This window comes from Phasianus colchicus, chromosome 2 (genome assembly GCF_987193195.1).
Source record: "Phasianus colchicus chromosome 2, bPhaCol1.hap1.1, whole genome shotgun sequence".
Classification (NCBI taxonomy): Eukaryota; Metazoa; Chordata; class Aves; order Galliformes; family Phasianidae; genus Phasianus; species Phasianus colchicus.
The window spans coordinates 77,225,121-77,248,333 of NC_143437.1; the positions used below are offsets into that span (position 1 = coordinate 77,225,121).

Genomic DNA, 23,213 nt, shown 5'->3' on the forward strand with positions numbered 1-23,213 from the left:
TGGGACTTGCCAGGATCACTTACAATTAGTATTATGTTGCAAGAATAAAGTTGTTTGGATGCATTTCTATGTTTGTAAAGGAAGTTATAAAGAAGCAAACTTAAACATACTTACCTTTTTTTTTTTTTTTCTGTACTGCATTCAAAAAACTTTTCAGAGTTGCAGATCTGTGAAAAGGCCGCCTTCCAGTGTTGTTGATGGCCAACGTAGCAAATTCAAGGCTTCAAGGTCAACAAAAAATTGTTTTCATTTTTCTCTCAAAGTACCTCAAGCTCTGCAATTTATTCAGAATAATGAATTTCTAGCATGCATTCCTTTTTTCTTTGTGTGACCTTCCTTCTGTGCTCTCTCTACAACCTGAATGTTCTGAACTAGCTTTTAATAACTAAAAAGGCCATCAAGTAATGTCATGCCTATTTTGCCACTCATAGCTGTTCAAAATTTGAACCAGCTCTGACCCTGTCTAAATGATAATTGGCATCTTAATGTGATTAATTTTCTTGCATGAACACAGTGCAGATACTACATGTAATTTGTAGTTATATTTAAGCACCAAATTTGTAATCTAATTTTAAGAATTACTTACAGTTGTTTGATTAGCCCTAATTCCCTTAAATATTCTTCTAGCAATGCTTAAGCTTGGAAGAAACCAGCATCTCTTTTTACTGTCAATGGTTGAAGCATACGGCTCTCTTTGCCAGACATCAAACATCCATAACCAAATCCTTGAACAGCTCTCTCACCTCCAACACTTGCAGTTACCTCTCAGTCAGTTTTAAATTATGAAAAGTAAGAATAAATTGCCTGTGATACTTACAGTCTGTGCTTTAATGCCGTGCCAGGTTAGTCCTGTGACTGCCTTCATGGTCTTTTGCCCAGCTGTGGCAAGCTATCTAGCCTACATTATCTCATCCAGACCTCTTAATTTGTTAGCACAACATTGCTCTTCTTTGGCATATTGGTCACAGCATAAAATCTTTCCATCTGGCATATTTCACCCGAATTTTTGGAACATCTTTCCTTGTTCCAGCCACAGTTTGTTTTTTTGTTTTTTTTCTTGGAGAAACAGGAAAAAACCCTCATTCCTATTCTTCCATGTAAATGAGGGAGGGGATGGATAAGAACATTTCATTCCAAGAAATCCTAGGTATTGGTTTCTAAATATTTGTGTTTGATACGAAGCAGCTTTATTCCAGCAAAACTATTCATGAATCAAAGGCATTATACCCTATTTCTTATGATTCTGTTCTTACAATTCTTACGATTCTGTTATACTTCAGCAAAATAATCTGTGATGCCTGCACAGCACTGCATCAGTATGCAACAGCACCAAAATACGCTGCATGGCATTGAAATTTATAAGCTACAGCATATAGTTCAAAGCCTTATCAGAATGTCATGTTCACCCTCTGTATTTGATACAGTAACTGGTAGAAGTCACAAGCGTGGCTAACTGCCCTAAGCAATAGATCTTCCAGGTTATTCATGCTTTATTTTACGGACTGAGAATCAGATAAACATTGTTGTGATTCACTTTGTACTGAATCTGTTGTGGTGTGCAGAGGACCAGTTCTGCAGTAGAATCTGAAGCCATTGTATCTTTCAGATTCAGAACTCCCTAAAAAGAAAAGGTATCAGGAACCTTACCTTCAGTTATGCCTTCAGACATCAGCTCATGCTTACAAGTGCTCACAACGTGCCACTGATATTCAGGTGTCCCTGAAGCTGTCTGTGCCAAAGCTGGAGGAAGGAAATCTTTCCACTGGAAATATCATCAGGTTTCTGAGCAAAGATTTTTCTGCAGCTCTCTGTACTCCTTTCACAGATCCACATTCTGCACTTTGATGGAAAGGGCTGTCCAGCACATCGATATTGGCATGCCATGCAGGTATTAACCCACAGGTTTAGGTTGACTTTATTTCACCCAGTTCCTTGCTCAGTCCTTGTTCTGCCTCTTGCAGACGAAATGATAGTTCAGACAGGCCCGAGTGTGATACATTCTCTCCCTGGAGGATAAATGGGAATGTTCTCAGACAGATGGATCACTGCAAAGACAAGACAGGAAGATGCTTCGTCAGTCTCTCAGACATGAGAGAGATTATGGTCATTCATTCATTTGTTGGTCCTCTAAAAAAGCTGTCATCTTCTGATCACCCCTTACTAGAGGTAGGATGTGAAGTAGCAGTGAAGCCTAGAATCTGGAGTATTTCTCTTCTGTTGGCTATTGCTATTGACTCCTTCTTAATAGAAGAGAGCACATAACCTACAACAGGTATCACTCCCTGTCAGAAATGTGTTTGGTCATAGGAAATCCACTATAACCTGTTCACTGCCATAGAAATTGCATCATCAGAAATAGATGAACCACTACACAATTCACCATAAAAAAAATCATTACAATACTTTCTGTGAGGCATCATTAGGTGAATGAGAAAATTTATTTTGTTAGACAAACTGATATCATCAGAACAGGCACGAAGCACTGCTTCTGGTCTGAAATAGAACTTAGCTCAAAGCTAAGTACTAGCTGAGCAAGATTTTACCTTAATTGATGTTAATCTGTTAAATGGTTTGGGAAAAAAGATGGCTGATACCTGTGAAGTAGGGATTGATATTAGAAAGGGATGAGGCTGTAAGGTTGGTAGCTAAAAAATAAAATAATAATAATAATAATAATAATAAAACAACCAACCAACCAACCAGCAGGTAGTGGTTAATCTCTTGTAGGTTTCTAAGGGATAAACCAGGGCAGGAAGTGGACAGAAACAATATACCACAAAACTGATGTCTTTTCAGTCTGTGGTTTTCAGTATACAGCACAGTTATGAACTACACTTCCCAGACTCATCTGATTGTAGTAAATACCTTGAGGGTCATGAGGCAAGTGACAGGAACAACTTGTGAAAACCCTGACAGTATGACAATAAGCAGGTATTTGTTCTGTACTGATTGCACAGTGGCAATTTGGTTTCCTCAAAATTCATACACATTCACACGCAACCACTTCTACAAAAACAGCAACTGGCCAACACCACCACTGCAGACACTACGAGCAGGCACTGCAAAGATTACATCCATTTAAGAAGGAAACGTATTTCTGGGGAGGCCCTTAAATACCATTGTCTGTATTGCAAAATAATCCCTGTTTATGTGCAGTTGTGATCTAGGACTCTACTGGCAGATGCATGAAAAAAAAAATATGCAGTCAAAAGTGAATCAGCATCTATAAAGAAAGAAACAGCCCTTGAGGGGAAAAATTTCCTCCCTGCCTCAAGGTGATTGATAGGGACTCCTAAATTGCTAACAGTTTTCATTTATTTTAGGCATTTAAAATATCAAACATAACCTTAGAACTCATACCTCATTTCACCTCCAATGAAAATCTTGCTTTCTAACAGCTTTACTGTTTAAAAAAAAAAAAAAAAGATTTTAAATCCTCATCTGATACAGTACCACAGCTCACCACATTCTCAATGTAACGTTGTGACTTTTAGCCACCTTCAGCTTCTGGAAGTTTTCTTTGGTAAAACTTTTGATATTCTTCCTCAACGATAAGGGTTTTAGCCTCTAATCCTTGTGAGTCATATTTCTTCAAAGAAATAATCTTTCAGCTTGGACTAGGATAGTTCTCAGAAACAGCTTTTAATATTTAAGTACATGCTGAAGTCTGAAGGCTTTGGATTTTTAGATGGGTTCAGATCTGACTCTTGAGTTCAGCAGAGTTTTTTTTTAAGCTGCCTACTGTGCCAGAGAGAGGACTACAATGTTTTATCTTCTGCGTGATGGAAACCAGAGTGCACCAAGGGCCGAGCAATCTTGTCAAGAAGAGAGCATGGAGAACAGGGATGAACGATGTTAAAGATCCTGCTGGTCAGTACAAGGGCAGAAAGTCAGAACTTTCGACCTGTAACTAAGTGGGGAGTATTCGTTCCTGCTCCTTTGAAAAAAGCAGCTCCCATCACAGACCTAACTTGCTAACCTGCAGGCCTTTCTCCTCTGAGGATTTGGCATTGCAGTCATCCAACTGTGCAAATATTATTTCACAGGTTAGGAAAGTTTGCCCTAAAGGACTGAAAACTTTCCTATGCAATAGGTAGCAAGCAGCCTTATTTCAGTTAAAGTATCTTTTTTTTTGTGTGTGTGTGTGTGTCAGAGACTATGCAATTATGAAATCTACAAGTCCATAAGATTTTGTATCCATCCAAGATCTTTCTTTGATGGGGAAAAGCCACTTCTGTTCAGCTCATTTAGGTCAGAAACATAGTTTGCTGATTTTGCCAGAGCTAATAAAAGCAGCATGTCTGTTTCTAAGTCAATACTGTTTCTGAGGTGCTTAATGGCAACTTGTTCTAAACTGGAACTTAACAGAGTGGAAAAGAGTGGATAGAAGGAGATGTCACAAGGTTCAAGACCAATTCAGCCCTCTATATTCCAGACAAACACTTTCACAGCTATTCCCAAGGAGGAGCAAAACAACATCCAGGACCACAAGAACACACTATAGCCAAGTGTGAGGCTTAGAAGACTAAGCTACAAATAGAATGCAAGTACATTTAAGCTGTCAGACATGAAAAATCCTTCAGTGATACATATGATTGGCTAATTCTTGTGCTGAGCTGGTTTGTGAGAAGGGATTGAAGTTCAAACAGCTCAAACAATATAAATAATAGGAAGATTTATGGAATCATACTACACATCTCATAATAAAACTAAAAGACCTTATCTGTATTCATGAAAAGAAAATCAGGTTTTAGTACCTAAAAGAACATAACAGTCATAAATAGGCATCAATCTGATGGGGATGCAAATACGAAACAATTCAGTGCTGGTTTAATGATCAGAGTGGGTGGAAACTATATGTCTGAAGTCTCCTGAAAGACACAATTATTGTTGAAGTGCTTCTCTCCAGCAAGAACTTATTATTAACTTCTTCCACCCTTCATGCATCTTTGAGAAAGAACAGTCGTTGGATTGCATGAGAAGGACTCAAAATGAAACAGAAAAAAACCTTAAATTGTTCTTACAATTCAAGTTCCCAGTGAATAAGTAATTATCTTCTAATAAGTCTGCTACAGTGATAATGAAAACTGACTGTGTTCTCTGAGCTTGTAGAGTACAACATCGAGTAAAAACCCTGACATCCAAGAACAGAGAGCTAAGCAACTCCAAATTAAGTTGATGAGATTCTGTTCTTTGTTTCCTTGGTTGCTTTGTTTTGTTTTTAACAAAACAAGACTTGATACAAAGGCACAAAAACTTGACATAAAGATACCAACACTGTCTTATGATCAACAACACCTTGCAGACTTTGGAGGCAGACGAACTATCCTTTCATTCTCTTTCATCCAAATGCTGGCATACATATCTACCCTGCCGGCCAAGGCTGATGTTTCAGGAAAATTAAGTACCTTATGTTTGAGGTCACAGACATTTATTCTCCACAACTGAAGTGTTGCCTCAAACTCCCGTAAGCATCTTTTTGGACAATGAAAACTTTGGCTATCCTGTCAAATCCTCACCTGAACTTTCACCATCAACATGGCTCTATGGAAATGGCAGCTTCCTCTTGAAGTCAAGCTGTGTGAGTTTTAAGCTCTGTACATGAACAATGAGTGAAATAACTAGAAAGGATAGGGAAGCTAACAATGTTGATCTTGATCTATGAGCCCTCAATCATTGTTTGCCATGCCTATTGTGAAAGTATTTCAGCTAGCACCTCTTACGATGGTAATTACACGTAGTGCTAGTTTATTTCCCCAAAAGTTGTGGATGAGTGGTATTGAGCTGATTCGTTAGCCATATCTCTTACAAGGTTCATTATTCCTGACACAGAACCATACCAACATGGCTGCAAGACTTTCCTGTCCCAGAGGTAACTAATTTCACACCTAACAGACAATGATCTCTGCAGCATCTGATGCTATACTAATCCCTAGCATGTATAAATAATAAAACAAACCAAAAAATCCACCAGTTAAGACAATAAATTCCTAGAGGATTGGGTCTTATCATTTCAAAGACGGTACAAAATATCTGCCATTGATGAAAGTCACAGTGCTCCAGAAAACAGTGGGCATGGGCACATATGCCTACCTCTGGATTCCACCCACAGCTGTAAACTAACAATGGTAGAATCATAGAATTGTTTGAGTTAAAGGGATCCTTAGAGGTTATTTAGTCCAACTCCCTGCAATAAACAGGGACACCTACAGCTAGAAGATGTGTAAGCAGTGACTCTCAAAGCCCTGGTCTTTTAGTACTAACTGCTTTGACACGGCCAGTCCAATAATGCCAATATGTAGGTCAGAGTCACGTAGGAGAGAGAAAGAATGCCCTCAAGTGCCATCTAGTTTTGGTTTCTGGCTCAGCCACAGACTTCTTGAGCAAGACACCTCAAATCTGTTCCTTTGCCATGGCAGAGGAAAGTTTAATATAAGTCTCAAATAACCATACACATCATAGCTACAGATCATTTTCTTCTATGCTTTGAAGAAAACTTGCCCAAATAGCATGCTGAATGAGGGAGTATAGGGAGGTATCTATCTTTTTTTTTCTCCCCCCAAATACAATGATAATTTCTTTCCCCTATGGCTTCATTTTGACATGAAGGCAACTTTAAATCTATCAATTTCTCTGTGTTTCATTTCCAGCCTCTTGGAACTTTCATTTCATCCATTTTAATCTTCTTTTAAATTTGTTATGGCTTTCACTATCTGTCTGCTTAAATTTGTTTATGGCTCTACCTGTCACATATTTATTTTCTGACTTGCTTTCTGTCTTCACTCTCTGGGTATTTAGTGCTTAGCACATTGCAATTCCCAGCTTCAGCAACCTTTTATCCATCTTTCTTGGCTATTGTCCAGTATTTTGCTTATGAATAGCTTTAACTTAATAAATTTTTCCTGTTATCATTAATTAACATTGGAAATCTTTGAGTATGCTACACTGGATAGGAATACTGAGGAACCACCATAGCTCACTGAATTCTCAGCCAAGGGCTGCCAGTTCAGCCACTACATTTGTTTCTTTTATGACACTGAATGCGAGGTTTGAAAACACTGATCCCAAATATTATCTCAAAAGATGCAAGTAAAGAAAAAGAGAATAAGTTCAAATTATGTCTCAGTGCAAGAATATTTCAGTGGATTCTGTAACTGGCTGTATCCCTGCTGACTACAGGTGCCTTCAGAACTGTGGAAAGTCTCTGCTCTTGCTAACAAATACCTAGAGCTCTTCTAGGTCTTATTATTGATTAATACATGATTATTGATAGATATGTTAGACTCAAGTCCATGCTGAATGTTGTCCTGCAGACTGCACGTGAGCTAATCACTTAAGGTATGTATACATACTTCCTTACAGATACAGTTCATGTTTATTGATACATAAGTTGCCTCCTATTTATTTCCATGGAAATTACAACAGATAGAAAGAGCACAATAACACTATTTGAGCAAATTCTCAGCTACTAAACACTATTTTTCAACATAGTCACCACCATTAGTTCTGCATTTTTTTGCCAACAATGAACAAGAGCGTGCATGCCATGCTCATAAACATCTGCACAAGCAGAACTGACCTACTCTTTCACAGCTGCTATGACAGCGTTGTTGCAAAAATGCACCATGTTCACAAGCATCAATGAATGTCAGTGGGTGCAATCTTTTTCCACAAAGAGGAATTGAATTTCACAACATTGCTTCATATGCACTTCCACATCAGGTTCCATTTTGTCACACTGCCCCTCTGCTGCCATCTGTCACACAGCAACAAAACTGAAAAGTATGCTGGTAGGAAGTTCAACCTCTATTGCCATACCCAAGCGTCTGCCCCTGACATCGTGGACCAAAGCAATAAAATAGGAGGCATTACTTTTGGAGCTGCTATCTTACATTATCATGGCCAAATGACTTCTGGTCGACTTAGTGTGCAGGTGGGACAGGGGAAGGCTTGCATACAAAAAGTATGTGAAAGTGTGTCTAACTGGCCTAGTTGGGAGATGAGTGTTACTTTATGGGGAGTCTACTAGAAGGATGCTTTTTAACATTACTCTACCAAAAGATCTCACATGTTGTCCTGGCCAGCCCACTGTGCTCCATACCGGGTGCCTCAAACCTCTGTTTTACTGTCTCATCCTGAAAAAGGTCAAAGAGGAGAATGAAGCACTGAATTAAATGTAAATGCAAAATTAACTTTTGAAGTGTATATTTTTCTAAGGTTAAGTTTCTCAAAAACTAATAGGAGCTTAGCAAGCAGTAATACTTCTCTATTCTTGATTGAGTTCATCTAGATACTATGGTTAGGTAACCAGTTGTATGATTCATCCAGGTTTTCTCTCCAGAGAAAGTGGAGGGAAACATGGGGCTTCATGGTAAAGGAAATGCTTCTGCAATTGTGTTTAACATGCTCTACAGGAGCCCCTTCCCATCTCTTGTCCCTTAACTGTAAGCAGAGTTTAGCTGAACACCTGGAATTGGCATCTAAATAGTTAAGGAAGGTGAATAATTCGTCTCACCTTTCCATCAGCCCCAGTTACAAATACAGATGGAATACCCTTCTGTTCACTGGTGCTTTATTTGAAGGCAAAACAACAACTGCTGTGGCAGGGTAATAATACCATCTACTGGAGAGAAAAGAAAAAAAAAAAAAAAAGCATATAGATAGGGGTGGGAAAATATCCTTTCCTATAACATGCTTAACTGAGGGGTTTTGATGTTCTGTTCCTGGAGGTGTTCAAGGCCAGATTGGATGGAGCCCTGGGCAGCCTGGTCTAGTACTAAATGTGGAGGTTGGTGGCCCTGGCTGTGGCAGGGGGGTTGGAGCTTCATGATCCTTGAAGTCCCTTCCAACCCAAGCCATTCTATGATTCTTTCAATCTTCCTTGCCAGAAGGGAAAAACTAGTGCAGTTAGGGATATCATAGCACTTATAGAACAGGAAACATAGAGTTTACAATTTCCCTCTCCCAGTGTGAGGGAAAATTTTTCCTAAGTTGAGACATAAACAAAAAGAAGCTGCAGTTTTATTAAACTTTTGCTTTCATAAGAGTAACCTATCCTATTCACCTGCCCCACAAGTTTAACCCAGGTACTTAAATTTTACATTTTTTTGGCTTTTGAGCTACTGGTTCCATACACAAAGATCTTCCACTGATTTTAACAACAACCAGTGGTTGTCCCCTCATCTGCTTGTCAAATATAGCAATTTAAATAGAAATATCAAGCTGGTCTTTCAACAGGAAACATGTCTATTTAGCAGACGCTTCAAAGAGTCTCTTGCATACCTCCTACTGTTATTAGGCAGTGGGAGGTGCATGGTACCAGCCATAAAGATGTGGCAGTAGGCTACAAAAGCAAAGAACATTACTTAACAGCTCAAATCTGTTAAGACTGCAGTATCTTACTGATAGAGAGGAATGTAGTAGAATCACTCAGTCATGCAGAGCAGTGGGAATAAACATAAGACAGTTTTCTGGGAGCTGTGACTGCACTGCAGAGTAAAGACACTTGGAATCTTGCCTCCTGCAGAAACACAGATGCAATTAAGTGAGACAAAAAACAGGGTAGGAAGAAAGGACACACAAAGTACTTACCTTGACTTCCAGAACTTTTAACAGATAGATTTTTCTTAGCAGAAGCAATGAAATAAAATGTTGAAGAATTAGTTTAAAGGTAAAGTAAAGTAGAACATTCTAGAGGAAGAATTCTTCCATCTCTCTCCCCAGCTACAGCTTACCAGACAGGGGCTGTGGTTCTGGACTGCTGACTGCCTCTTCTCCAGCTGAACAGTTTACCATGATCTCAGCTCACTCAAAGACTCAGTTTTAGAAGATGATAGATGACCTTTAAGATCCCTTCCAACTCAAACCATTCTATAAGGACTGTTTTCTACAAATACTGCATATAATACTCAGATCCTTGCTCCTACCTGTACCACAGCTGAAAGGAGGGTCCCATACCTTCACCAGCTGGGGTTCATGCATGGTTGTTGTGTGGATGCTCTGAAATGCTCCTTGGGGTGAGAGAAATCACTTGTCATCAAAAAAGCTGAATTCATTTTGAGTAGTGACTTCCTAAATAATGGGAGTTTTTATAATGATTAGCTCCTTTTCTTGCACTGGAAAAAAGAAAAAACAAAAACAAAAAACAGGACTTAAATTATACCATTCTGACAGCACCTGCAGTAATTACACAGAGCAGATTATTTTCACAGACGAGATAATATTTTATTACAACCCACTTTAGTATTTGTTTTCAAGAACAACCTAGACAAGAAAAAATGCCAGTCTTAAAAAAGAAACAAGATTTCAAACAAAATTTGACATTTGAATAAGTTCTGCCGTGCCAAAAGTGATTTTCCCCAGTGAGAAGAGGTGAGGGAAAAGACATATGTTTACATGATCATCAAATCAGTCCTTTGCAGGCCCAGATGACAACGAGAGATTATGCCTTTGAGGCTGAACTCAGACTTATGGAAACTGAAGGAGCAAAGAAGCTAACATTTGACACCACGCCTTGATCCATGCAGGCACATTACAGAATTACAAGCCAATTTCATTTCATTTTAAAAACACTTCTTAGGTTGTCATATTCCTGTCTTTAAACACCCTTGTGTACTAACACCCACTGGTCAAAGTATTTATGTTTATCTCAGCTCTTTTCTCTGGTTTTTGAGCTTGGCATTTTTTCAAGAAATGCTCTGAGGCACTCTGAAATTGCCATTTGTGTCAAGTTCATGTTTTCCTCAGTATCTTTATTCCTTTTTATGCTGTCACTCATGCACTTCAGTGAAGGTTGAGATGGAGGAGGAGGAGAAGAAATGCAGCATTTTTTGCCCCCGCCCAACAAATGAAATTACCCCAAACCAGTAATATGACAATGGGCAGTATTTTTCTAAGTGACTGATACAGAACGTATGTCAACCTTAGACAAGTGCACTGCAGCAATCCTTGTTGTATCAGGCTATCTGTCAGACAGGCTGGCAAGTACATTCAGTGCCAGCACAAACATATACAGTCAACATGTGTCTCTGAAAAAATATACCAAAATTAGTGTGCTTACTGAACCTTACAGTCAGAAGCACCATTTTTAGTTCCAAAGAGATGGATGACTAGCGGACATAGAACTAAGCCAATTATTCTTAATTTGCTTTTCCAAGAGCACAAGAACAAAGCTTCTGCAGAGGTACAAGAAACGTAGGCTGAAACCACGTGTGACCAGGATCTGAAAACACTGAAAAAACACTATCAAGCAAGCCTGGAGCAGCCTCATTTTCTTTCATATTGAGCAATGAGTTATACAGCTGCCCTAGAGAAGTCTCATTTAGCACTCATTTCAAGCACAAAATGAACTGTCAACTTTGCTGAGCAACAACATCTAGAGTCTTCTTTGGGCCAACAGGACCAATCTTAGGAAGCCTCAGGGAAAGCCCTAGGACTGTTTTTGAGGGCCCTTTTCCCAGGAGACCAACTTGTCTCCTTCCTACTGTCTTCCTACTATCTTTGCCTGGTGCCCATTCCTAAAGATGTTGGTGCAAGTTCACTGACAAGGTCCTATTCTGTCAAAGGGACGACTTATTGTTAGCATCCCAGCAAGGTGCACCAGGACCTAATGTGCAATTTTCCGCTTTGTGAGGAAGTAGTAGCTCGATTGACAAGGCAAGCATGTAGATAGCGGGGAATCTTCATTAAACAGAGCTCTAAATCTAGGTTTAACATCTGAGACATACGTAGGAGGTCAGGCCTGAGGGTGACAGGGTAACATCCTGGCAGCAGTGTCATTTATGCCCTCACAGAACAGCGGGGTTGGACAGCCTCAGCAGAGCAAGGTAAGCACTGTTCTCCTACCCCAATGTGCATTGAGCTGAGTGTGTACAGAGCTCAGCCTGAATCAGGAGGGGAATTTCTACAGCTGCATATCGAGCACCTCCAATGTGTAGCTGTAGAGACACTCCTGTCCTGAGTGATGGATTCATCCTTCGTGAGGCACATGCTCACCCTATCGAGAAGCGCACGCTAAGCAACATCCTCAGGTAACCCTTATTTTCTGGATCTAGTTCTGTCAGCTCCTCTTCAAGCATTCAGGTTGTGTGCATATCCCTCTGCACAATTCCTAACTATTGTCACTGAGCTTCGAATTAGATTAGCTATTACTGGCTTTGCAAAGAAGAGATTCCAACGCGTTAAAAAGTATGCAATCATTATTTATTGATTAAAATTTCACTCTTCAGGTTTCACTGCACACAGCTTAGATCAGAAGAATACAAATTCTGAACTTATCTCACCCTCGTACTCCCTCAAGTAAACGAAACTTATTTGCAAACTCTGCCACAACAGCCGTCAGAGGAAGAGGAAATAAAAGCAAACACACTCATACTTAGGAAGTTGCCTGGAGTGCCAAGAACACCGTGTGTCATTTGCAGTGCAACTGTGCACAGAATACAGACATAAATTGCATTATGTGCTCATTCTGTAGGAGTTCACCCACCTGAGACATACTCCAGGCTTGTCAGAGTCCTGTTTCACCCAGCATAACGTTTTTCAGTTGACTTTATTCCCAGCAAGAAGCATTTAAAGTAAGTGTCATTCTAGGTGATGAGCAGACCACCCATGGCATGTTCCAGCTGTATTCTCTCCTAAGGTTCCCCAAGACATCTTCACAGTAAAAGATTTTTCTAATTGAAAAAGCAGCAGTTCCATGCAGTATTCGTGGGCTCTCTTCACTTCTGAAAATGAAAAGGGAAAGGAGATGCACTCAGTTCTTCTTTACGGTTACTTTGAAGTAGTCACAATGATAATCAGAAATAGACTATGTAAAAAAATTGATCTCTACCCATCAGCTTTCCTATCAGATCTTCATTAGTCACAAAAGTTTAAGAAATCCTTTCTGAAGCAACAGCATAGTGCTGGGAAAAGCTCTTCTGTAGCCATAGGTACATATTTTATTACAATTCTTACTCTTATTTTTCTGTCAGAATGGAGGGGAACAATTCAGGTGCTTACCAGGACAAGTTACATTTCCATTACAAGGCATTATCAAGAAAAATTGGCAAATCTCTTCCTTATACAGACAAGACACCACATTCTCAACATGTGATGAAGTGTTGGCTTATTTTTTAATTCTTGCTTAAGTCATGGTTTGCTGGCAGATGTTATTTTTCCTATTAGACAAACAGAAATAGGAAACATTGAGGGCACACCAACTTTACAACTGAAATAGAAACGGGATTAATCTTACATCCATCAGTCACTCTGTTTGAGAGAAGGAAGGAGAACTCAGTGGCACAGAGAGGATGCTGCCAAGGGGAGCGGTGAGAGCAGCACAGGGCACAGATGGACACACACACAAGTACATAGTGCCATGGAGCACTAAGCTATGCCTGTGTACAGTAAGTGGCTGGAGTCTTTAAACTGGAGAGAGTGGGTGGAGAAATATGTCTAAGGACAATAGCACTGATGTGGTAAGCTAAACCAGCAATCAGTCTCACCGAACAAAGTGGTGTATAAGCAGTAAGTCTGAAAAATGGTTACCAAAACCTACTGCTTAGGCATGTTGGGTATGTTATTCAATACAGCATTTCCTTGTTCATCGGTCATTGGTGGTTCTGCAGGACACAGTTGTGATTGCCCGATCAAACACCTGCTAAAGAGAGTATTTAGAGAGATGAATCAAATATATGAAATCATTTCAATCCAAGCTAAAACTCAGAGAAAATCCTGCTTCCAAAGAAGCACTGGTGTCCTGCAAAAGAGGACCCTGCAGTAGCTTGCCTTGTAAACTGGAGCACTGATGGCAAGTTTTGTACGGTTTGTGAGGAGAAAAATAGGGAAGACATTAAATTATTAAGCTTGTTTCTCTGCTTTAAGAACATGTAGTGCAATGCCTGCATGGAAGCTATTTCACTCGGGAAATCTATTATTCAAGACTTGCGTTTTTGATATTCTCTACAGGAGAATAATTTCACAGGATAGTCTGAACCAAAGAACACTGTCCATTTAGCAAGTGTATGAGAGAAGTCCCTTTAATAGATTTGTTTGTCCCAGGAGGAATGGCACAGAATCTTGACAGGATTATAAATGGATTGGAAATAGTTACTCAAGCGTGCTACCGTATAGAACCTACTTTGTTTTTACTCTGTCTTGCTGAAAGGCTGGTGGGCGGGGAAAGACTGCCTTACATAAAACCTCCAGTCTGAGCTGCTAGAGGCACCGGATACACTTCTGTATCAGTCCCTAACAGAGATAGGACATGGCTGTTCCTTTAGGCACAAATTGCAATTACTCATCTAATGGGCACTGTGGCATTCAGCTGCCACTCGTACCTCTTAGAGTTGGCTTTCCCACCCTCCACACTCAGGAAACTACTTGAGGGTTTCTGTTTCTCAGAAGTCTTGTTGCAAAAATTTAAAGCACAGTTTTATTTGATATACTATTCTTACTCTCTCCTCCCAGTTGTCTAAGGGTATCTGTGACTTTAATCACTTACAGCATAAACCATTCAATATAGTAAAGGCATTTCCCATTTTGAAGTTCACCTAAATCCCTAAATTACAACCTTCCTGGTCGTAATTTATTTCCTTTCATCTCCCAAATGCCTCACATTTAGAGCTGTAACTCCTACATCCCTTACGGCACCTCAGAGCACACACCTGAGCAGCACTGTTGTTGCTTTTCCTGCCACATTTGCTTGCAGAGTTCACCATTCAGGGTGCACTTACCACGACTTCAACTGAAGCAGGTGACTCCTTTCTAAAGTGGTCTTGTGCTGCTTTATCCTTATTGGAGCTGATACCCCAAATTTTGTGTTTGCCTGTGCCACTCAAGGCTTGGCAAGAAGAACAGGGCTAAAAACAGAGGCCATCGAGGTGGAAGGGGCAGCAGGATGCTCCCTCCCTCTGCCAGCCCAGAGCTGCTCAGTCACTTACCAGCTTCTGCATCTTCAGAAGGAAGGACGCAGGCATTTCTTCTGACTTGATGAAGAAAACATTTTCATCATACAGTGCTTCATCAAATGTACCTGGTTTTAAATATGCATGACAAAAAGCTTGTCTTGCATGATTAACAACCCGCTCAGGTTGCACAGCATGCTGTTGCAGCTCTGCTACAGCCCTCCCTGACATTTCCTTCCTGGTGGGTATATACATCTCTCTTCACATTCCCACAGCTGAGCCAGACTTCCCCTTTTACTTGCTATTCTGTGCTATGATTACATCTTCCCTATACCATCTCTACATATTTTACATGGATTTTTACATTAAAGAGGAGAAAATACTTCAAACAGGACCTTGTTTTATACCTGCAATCACACGCAGGATTGCCACGGAGTCACAGATCATCCCAAGTTGGAAGGAAGACAGGATCAGGTCACAGAATCACAGAATCACCAAGGTTGGAAGACCTACAAGATCATCCAGTCTAACCAACCACCCATCACCAATAGTACTCACTAAACCACGTCCCTCAACACAACATTCAAACGCTCCTTGAACACCTCCAGGGTTGGTGACTCCACCAACTGCTGCTTGATTCCAACTCCTGGCTCCATACAGGATCACCCAACATTCAAACCCTACGTCTGAGAGCACTGTCCAGATGCTTCTTGAATTCTGGCAGCTTAGGGCTGTGCCCACTGCTTGGCCACCGTCTTGGTGAAGAACCTTTTTCTAATCCACAACCTGATGCTTCTCATACACCTTGCCCTCAGACCCATCTTTATAGCTCTCCTTTGAATGCTCTCTAATGGTTTTATGTCCTTCTTCATTGTGGCACCCAATTTGCACCCAGTGCTGGAGGTGAAGCCAGAAAGTGCAGAGGACAACAGGACATTCCTTCCCCTCACCTTGTAGTAGTGCTGGACCTGGTGCACCCCAGAGCATGGTTGGCCCTTCGGGCTGCCAGGGCACACTGCTGGGTAGTGTTCAACTTGCAGTCAACCAGAACCCACAGATCTCTTTCAACAGGGCTGCTCTCCAGCATCTCATCCTAAAACTGCCATCACATGTGTTTTGATTAGAAATATTTTCAAGCTGACTTAAAAATAATAACTCCTCTTTAATTTCTTCAAAGCCACTCATCAGTAACAGATTCAGTAAATCTACTGAATCTACTGAGAAGTGACAAAACATGACAGAATAGAGTGCTTCATGGCTAAAAGCAAAAGGAGATACAAGCTGGGGCTTGGAGTGCGTTTGGCCTTTTAAGGCTTAGGTGCCATTATCTGCTCCCAGGGAACCCTTTTCTCCCTCCTGGGGCATCCAGCACTGTCTCCCACCAGATGCAAGAGGATGGCCCCACACTGCCTCAGCACACCTCTGTACCCACCTGTTGTTGCCACAGCAACTCGGTTTGTTTGAAGACAGTCTTCTGTTTCCATAGGAACAAAGCAGCTAGGCCTGCCTAGAAACTTCTGCTTGTTAAAACATGAAATTTTGCCAAAAAAAAAGGAAAATCTGAAAGGCAGATTGTTAACAGAGAAGAGAATCTGTATCACAAATGTATATGATACCATTGTTGTATTGACAGCCTAGGAACTGAGTGAATTTGGACTAATGAGAATAAGTCATTTACCACAGCATGAAGGCACCTCTATTAAAACCTGAACTGAGATTTTTTTTCCCCCTCCCAGTTATCAACAAATTAAATAGTTGCAATATCTGATTGAATAGCTGAGATGTAAGACTGGGTTAAGGAGAGATTTTAAATCTGAATTTCTCCAAACAAAGTAGGAAAATCATATAGCTCCAAAGTAGATTTTAATAGCTTAGAAAGGAATAAAATGAAGCAAGGTTATTCTTGCTTTTGAATTTGTGAAAAGTTATGTTAATAAGATCATCCCATAAGATCAAGAACATTACAAAAGTGTCCATCTTTTAGTAGCATGTTTCTTTATATAAAAAATACACAGAAAAAAAAATGCCTCAAGACAGTAATTGTAACTGTTGTCAAAGAAAAACTCCAAGGAGATGAATCCAGACCACAGCTACAATTGCAAAAATCTCTGCTTCAGAAAGATCTAAATAAGGAGACAGGGCTTTTAGTGACATACACTGGAACTTTCACATGCACACGTGGGGGATGGCCATATCCCTGCTTTAGGGGTTCAATGCCAGGTTATGGAGAGCTTTGAAAAGTTCTTCTGTCAAAGACAGCAAAATATGGTGAGGAAGCTGATGGCTCACTCCATCTCAAACACATCCTTCCCTCATCTGTGCTCGATTCTAACAAAGACAAAACCCAAATCAAATTGAAGTAAATCCACAGCCCAGAACTGCTCACGTTAGCCTAAAAATCTGTGGAATTAAGTGTTGGTTGGTTAGGTCTCAAATACGAGTAGCTCGGATCACAGTTATTCACAAGTTCTGCATCTCTGCGTTGCTCTAATGGTCAATCTCTAAAAACTGCATTCCCCAAACAGAAAGGCTTTTATGTACATTCAGAGGAAAATAAAAATCTCCAAGTACCAACTGTGCTTTGGATGCATAGAAAACATTGCCTGGCAGGCATGTGCTGAAGAAAAAAAAAAAGATCACAAAGCTTCCACACCTCTGGCAAAAGTATCCTGTATTGGATTAACGCTGTGCCTAGCAGCACACTGAGTCAGCTCCAACACAAGTCACCAAAGTTCAGGTGTCTGCGCTCCCACTGTCACCCACAGGGCAACCCAGCTCTTTCAGTATGCACAGCAGCAGGCACAGCGGCTCAGTGCCTTTGTGGGAACCCAAAATGCCTTCCTGGCCTCCAGCAGCCACTCTAGACTAAAGATAAAGGCCTCTCATCTGCTTCGTGATGTATTTGCCCATCCTATATATAGGTCTGGGTCACACTAAATTCCACAGCCAGAAGATGTTCAGCTGAGACACAATGCAGGGCTGCACAGAATGCAGAGGGAGTTCAGAAACTCAGCTGCAGACACAAGAAATTGTTCCTAATATCCAATCTGACCCCCCTCCAGCACAACCTGAGGCTACCGCCTCTCATCCTAAAAGAGAGCACAAGATGCATTGCACTTGTCTCCCCACCACTTTTCGTGCCACCTTGGGAATTAAACACTGCCCAAACTCATGACACATCAGACAGAATTTAGCCACAGAGCCCCGTGCCTGGGAAAGCCTCAGATGAGGAGGGCATCTTGCCTAAACATCAGCTGCTGGCAAGAGGGAAGGTTGAATGTGAGCAAAGGATGGCAAGAGCTATAGCACTTCCGTTCTGTGTTATAAGCATGAGTATCAAATTCACTTTTTGCTCACCTGCAGCAGAGCAGGGTATGACAGCTGTACTTGGGTTTTTGCTCTACAAGGCATTGATTAACATCCAGGGTGGCCCCTGCTGCAGAATCAAATTGTACATAGTTAAGACATTTGTCAACAGCTAATAGAAATTGTTCCTAAAGAAACAGCAACATTAGACCAAGGAACAATATTCTCTGCATGTTTTTATGTAAGAGATGTTCTGTACGTACTGAAAATATTCAGTGGCAGTGCACCATGTTGTAAAGCATTCACATGGGACCACGGACCAGCTGCACTACAAGAGGTAAGCAGAACCACATTCCAGGGTCCATCAGTACTAAGACTTTTGAGAGCACCAGCCAGCAACTGGCCAGCAGGCAGATGGACAGCAGAACCCCCTCAGCTCCCAGCTCAGCCTCTGCATCAAACACAGGCACTCAGCTGCTGCAGCAAATTGCCACGGGTTCCTAATGACCACCTTGATTTTGATCTTTCATTAAATGCATGCACCATTTGCCCTCTACTGCTTTGTAAAGGAAAACCATTCAGCTGAGGCCAGCGACTTTGCTAATAAGGCTTTCTCCCCTTATTTATAATATGGGTATGATTTCAAATAAAGCAATGCATTTCTTTCCAGCCATCCTGTTTGTTTACTACTGTTTCTGCAGCTTTTCTCTATAATCTCTCATCATTCAGTTCCGCTCTATTAGGATTTCCTTTTGTAAAATCCTTTCAGCAGCATTTTGTAGTTTGCATGCATACATAACCAGTACCTACATTCTATTACTTTCAACACAGAGAAAATGACCTGAATTGTGAACAATTAAAAAAAATTCTAAATATTTCTGAACATGTACTGACACAATAAGGCGGAATGGCTGCAGGAATGTGGCTGTTCGACCACATCATCAGCAATAAGAAGGTAAAAATAAAGAAGCAAACCAGCCTGTCAGCAGCACCATTTGAACAGGCAAAAAAAACCTGCACCACCATTTAGGTACAAACAGGGAAATCATGAGTATCGCTGCCTTCCATTGTTGATAAAAATCAATCTCAGTTTTAGATATTCAGACCAATGTTCATCCCCTCAGAAATTTATTATAAAGTTTGAAATCTGCAGTAAGTCCCTCAAGTATTCAAACAATAGAAGTAAAACTCAAAGTTAAACTTCAGCCACTTTCAACACAGTAGCATATCTACATTAGAAATCTGGAATAACGTCAAGTTGCCATTTGTTGCTAGGCTACTCTGTGCAAAACAGGTTATGAGTAGTATCAGCCCTACTCAAATCTACAAAGGAAATCAGAGGCTTTTAGAACTATAACAATTCATTCTAAATTACGTTGCAGAAGTCCTCAAAGTGCCCTTAGTTTTGAGTGCCCATCCTGGGGGACAGGAACAACTCTGCTCATCTAAACCCACTTGCAAACCAACGTCCCTTCATATCAACGAAGACATTGAATTCTGACTACTTGCAGCTATGTAGTTGGCTGCGATCTGGATTTCAATGGTCTCAAAAAGATGCTTAAACAGGTGTTTCCCAAATTGGAAATGCAGCTTGCCATGCTTAAAGAGGCTCCCCAGTGTAGTCTAGAAGGGCTACCATCACTGTTGGGATGTTATCATATTATCCTTCATAAGATACAGGAAGATTACAGGACTCTACAGGAACTGAAATGTGGTAATCGCTCCTCTTTTTCCAAACCACCCAGCTCAGAGGACCACATTACAGAACTATGTGCAAGAGAAACACAAAAGTGGGAAAACGTCTTATTCTACAACACTATTTTGTGAAGTAGTGGGCTCATAGAATCATAGGATGGCTTGGGTTGGAAAAGACCCCAAGGATCTTCAAAAGTTCCAATCCCCCTGCCATAGGCAGGGCCACCAACCTCCAGATCTGGTACTAGAGCAGGCTGCCCAGGGCTCCATCCAACCTGGTCGTGAACACCTCCAGGGACAGAGAAACCACAACCTCTCTGAAGAGTCTATGCCAGCATCTCACCACTCTCATAAAGAAAAGAAAATTTCCATTCAAACTCTGCCTTCAAACCCTGCTTTAGTGTGTAGACTACACAGCTATAACTTCCATAAACCTGTGCAGTCTTTGGCTGGTGTCTAAAACTGCAAAACCAGGATGTAGCACTCTGAGGTAAAAGGCAGAAGATGTACTTGCAGGATATTGGTAATATGCCTCCTTGTGTAGGAGGGTAACAAACTGTTTATTTCAAGAGCATGTAGGGTGAGCCTCTGATGTTGAGGTCACTGATGCAACCATAAAATGTATGACTGTCTTTTAAAAAAAGGAATTTTCTGGAAGAATGCCTAAAGTTCAGTATGACAAAAAATCCATCCACACGGCAGCTTTCTGGGGCTCTCCCTGAAACTCAATTTTGCTCAGAAAAAATGCATGGGAGGAAATAATAGAGCAAATTTTTCTGCCTTACCAAACCTCCTCCAGAACATTTGGAATTACTGATGCAGAATAAACAAAATAGTATTATTATTATTTAATTTTATTGTTGTTAATGAAGATACTGAATGCCCAACTTCTTCAAATTCCTTATATTTACTATTTGGTTTCATTAAGGTTTTTTTTTTGTTGTTGTTTGTTTGTTTTAATAAACCATTATCTCCTAATGAACAAACAAACACCTCTTTGAGCAGCACAACAAACAACTCTCTCTCTTCACACAGGTTCCTCAGGACCTGTTTTAATCAAACTCTGAATAATACAAGTATTCCAGAACTAGAACTGATTTCTTTGCAAGCCAGGTTTTCCTATAAAACTAAGCAAAGTTTTTCTTCACATGTACCAAGGCAATAAAAGCCAAGCAGCTGAGTTTTAAAATACAACTGACAAATTATTTTTACAATTTGTCATTCCTTTTTGCAATCAGCAGTCCACAGCAGCTAACTATAGAACACCAATGGATTACAGTGTATAATTAGGATTTCAATCTGAATATCTTCAATAATAAAGTATGATATAAAATACTGTATTATATTAACTACTGCATTTTCCATTACTTGTGTGGACGAGAAGGAATTTTAGGAATAGTCTCTTGGCAGACTCATTATTAATACATGGCACTAAAGCATTTATCTATTTCTAATCACACCACATATATATACAGCTGTAAACATAACAAGAATTGCATGACGGGTCTATCCAAGAACAAATTCCCAAGAAAGAGAGGTTGCAGGTGGCCTTTTCTCCCCATAAAAGATTTCCCACAGAATTTTCCCCATCTGAGACTGGCAACACAGTAATTAAACCCATATGTTCCGATCGATGTTTCAAAGTTCCCTTTGGTAAACAAAAGGTTTGTTTCTTGGCAAACTACGTTTCAGAGATGGCACAGAGCAGCATCAATTTAGAGACTGTCTATCAGACATTAACCAGGTAACTGATAAAAAGCAGTAGAGGAGAATATTCTTTCTGATGTCATCTTCCATTTCAAGTCTTGTTTCTTCAGAAAATGGAGCTCTTACAGTCAATTTCTGCAGAGGATATGAGAGCCTACTCATTCCTCTCCTCTTCCTAGCCAATAATTCTGAATCTGCAAGGCAGCTTCAACTGCAGCTGGGTACTGTTATTTTTTGGAGCACAAACAGTGTAAAAGTCAATTTAACCAACTGCACGATCATGGGAAGGTCAAAGGCAAAACCATATCATCAAAATAGTATTAAAGTATTGAAAAAAATAATAAAAACCCACCTTTCAGGTAATTAACATGTTGCTTTCCCACAGACGTGCACAAAATATAAGCATCTAAAACTATGCCATAAACTGACCATCCATCTAGGGAATATCAGTTACCAATACTAGATATTAATTTTATATTTATTCTATAGATATTTTAAACTTTAGTATTCATCTCTTCCTTTCTATCAATCATGGAGTAAACCCATCGATGTTTCAAGATAATTCAAGGTACTTTCTGAGAACTTGTTGCCACAACAAAACTCAGTGCAGATACATCAATACCACCCTCCACCCTTCCCCTACCCCAAAAGAAAACAGAAAAAAAACCAATACCAAACACTTCAAACAAATGAGAATAAATCGAGTTCCCCCCAGTAATTCAATGATTAGAATTTTTGATAGCCAAAACACTCAAGTATGAAACTCCATGAGAACACTAGTTTTATATGACTTAAAACTGGTAATTTAATAAGTAATCATTCACCTCAAAAGAAAACTGAAACTCTCTCTCGCTGTCTAATGCTCAGCATGTTGCACCTCATACATATGTAGATCAGACTTAGATCATAGAAATATAGAGTCCTTACAGTTGGAAGGGACCTTTAAAGGTCATTTAGCCCAAGTCCCCTGCCATGAACACGGACACGCACAGATAGATCAGGTTGCCCAGGGCCTGATCCAACCTGACATAGCTGTGCATGTCCTGTATTCCATCCCAATTATAAACAAAAACACTTCTGAATTCCAACACTGTAGAAGATCCCCAAAAATATTCTAGCATACCTGCATTCCAGCGTGGCTGATACCTTCCAGCATGATTGCCTTCTGACTATAAATGATTTTGTCAAGATCTGCCTCCTCATCCTTCCTGATAGTCCTGAAATCTACAGGAGCACAATCTCCTTTGAACTGCAACTGTAAACAGCAACTACCTCCAGTACACCAGAGTAGAAACCATCCACAGTAATTGCACCTCACCTGCTCTAATATAGTTCCTAGTTGATGAGCACCAGAAAGACTGCACAAAGCTTTTGGAAAGTCATAGCCTGTTAACAGATACAGCCTAGATCTTCAGTTCAAATGATAAAAATCACTGAAGTAAAGTAACACAACAGCTGCTTACCCAAAACAGTATCTTTTGTCCTTTCAGGTTAACGCAGATAAGAACAATTAGAGCAGAAAAGGCATGCCACTGGCAAAGCAACCTGTAATTTTTAATGTTGACGCGGTAATCTTGCACTTTTAAGAGAAAAAGCTGTAAAATTCAACATAATAGTAAT

At 40.2% G+C, this 23,213-nt stretch overlaps 1 long non-coding RNA gene across 8 annotated transcripts; it reads right to left on the reverse strand.

Moving 5' to 3' along the window:
* Positions 1–7: 7 nt before the first annotated feature.
* Positions 8–16,296, reverse strand: LOC116240698 (uncharacterized). 8 transcript variants are annotated; one of them, XR_016464788.1, is made up of 11 exons: positions 15,836–16,296; positions 15,293–15,394; positions 14,922–15,013; positions 13,538–13,639; positions 13,000–13,157; positions 12,485–12,722; positions 9,958–10,115; positions 9,403–9,520; positions 8,069–8,135; positions 1,648–2,045; positions 8–221 (listed from the first exon to the last, which is right to left on the reverse strand). It is a non-coding gene; the product is annotated as an uncharacterized LOC116240698 (long non-coding RNA). The 8 variants fall into 8 exon arrangements; XR_016464786.1 differs by lacking the exon at positions 15,293–15,394 and having other exon boundaries at positions 8–274; XR_016464790.1 differs by lacking the exon at positions 15,293–15,394 and having other exon boundaries at positions 9,927–10,115.
* Between the last annotated feature and the right edge of the window lie 6,917 nt (positions 16,297–23,213).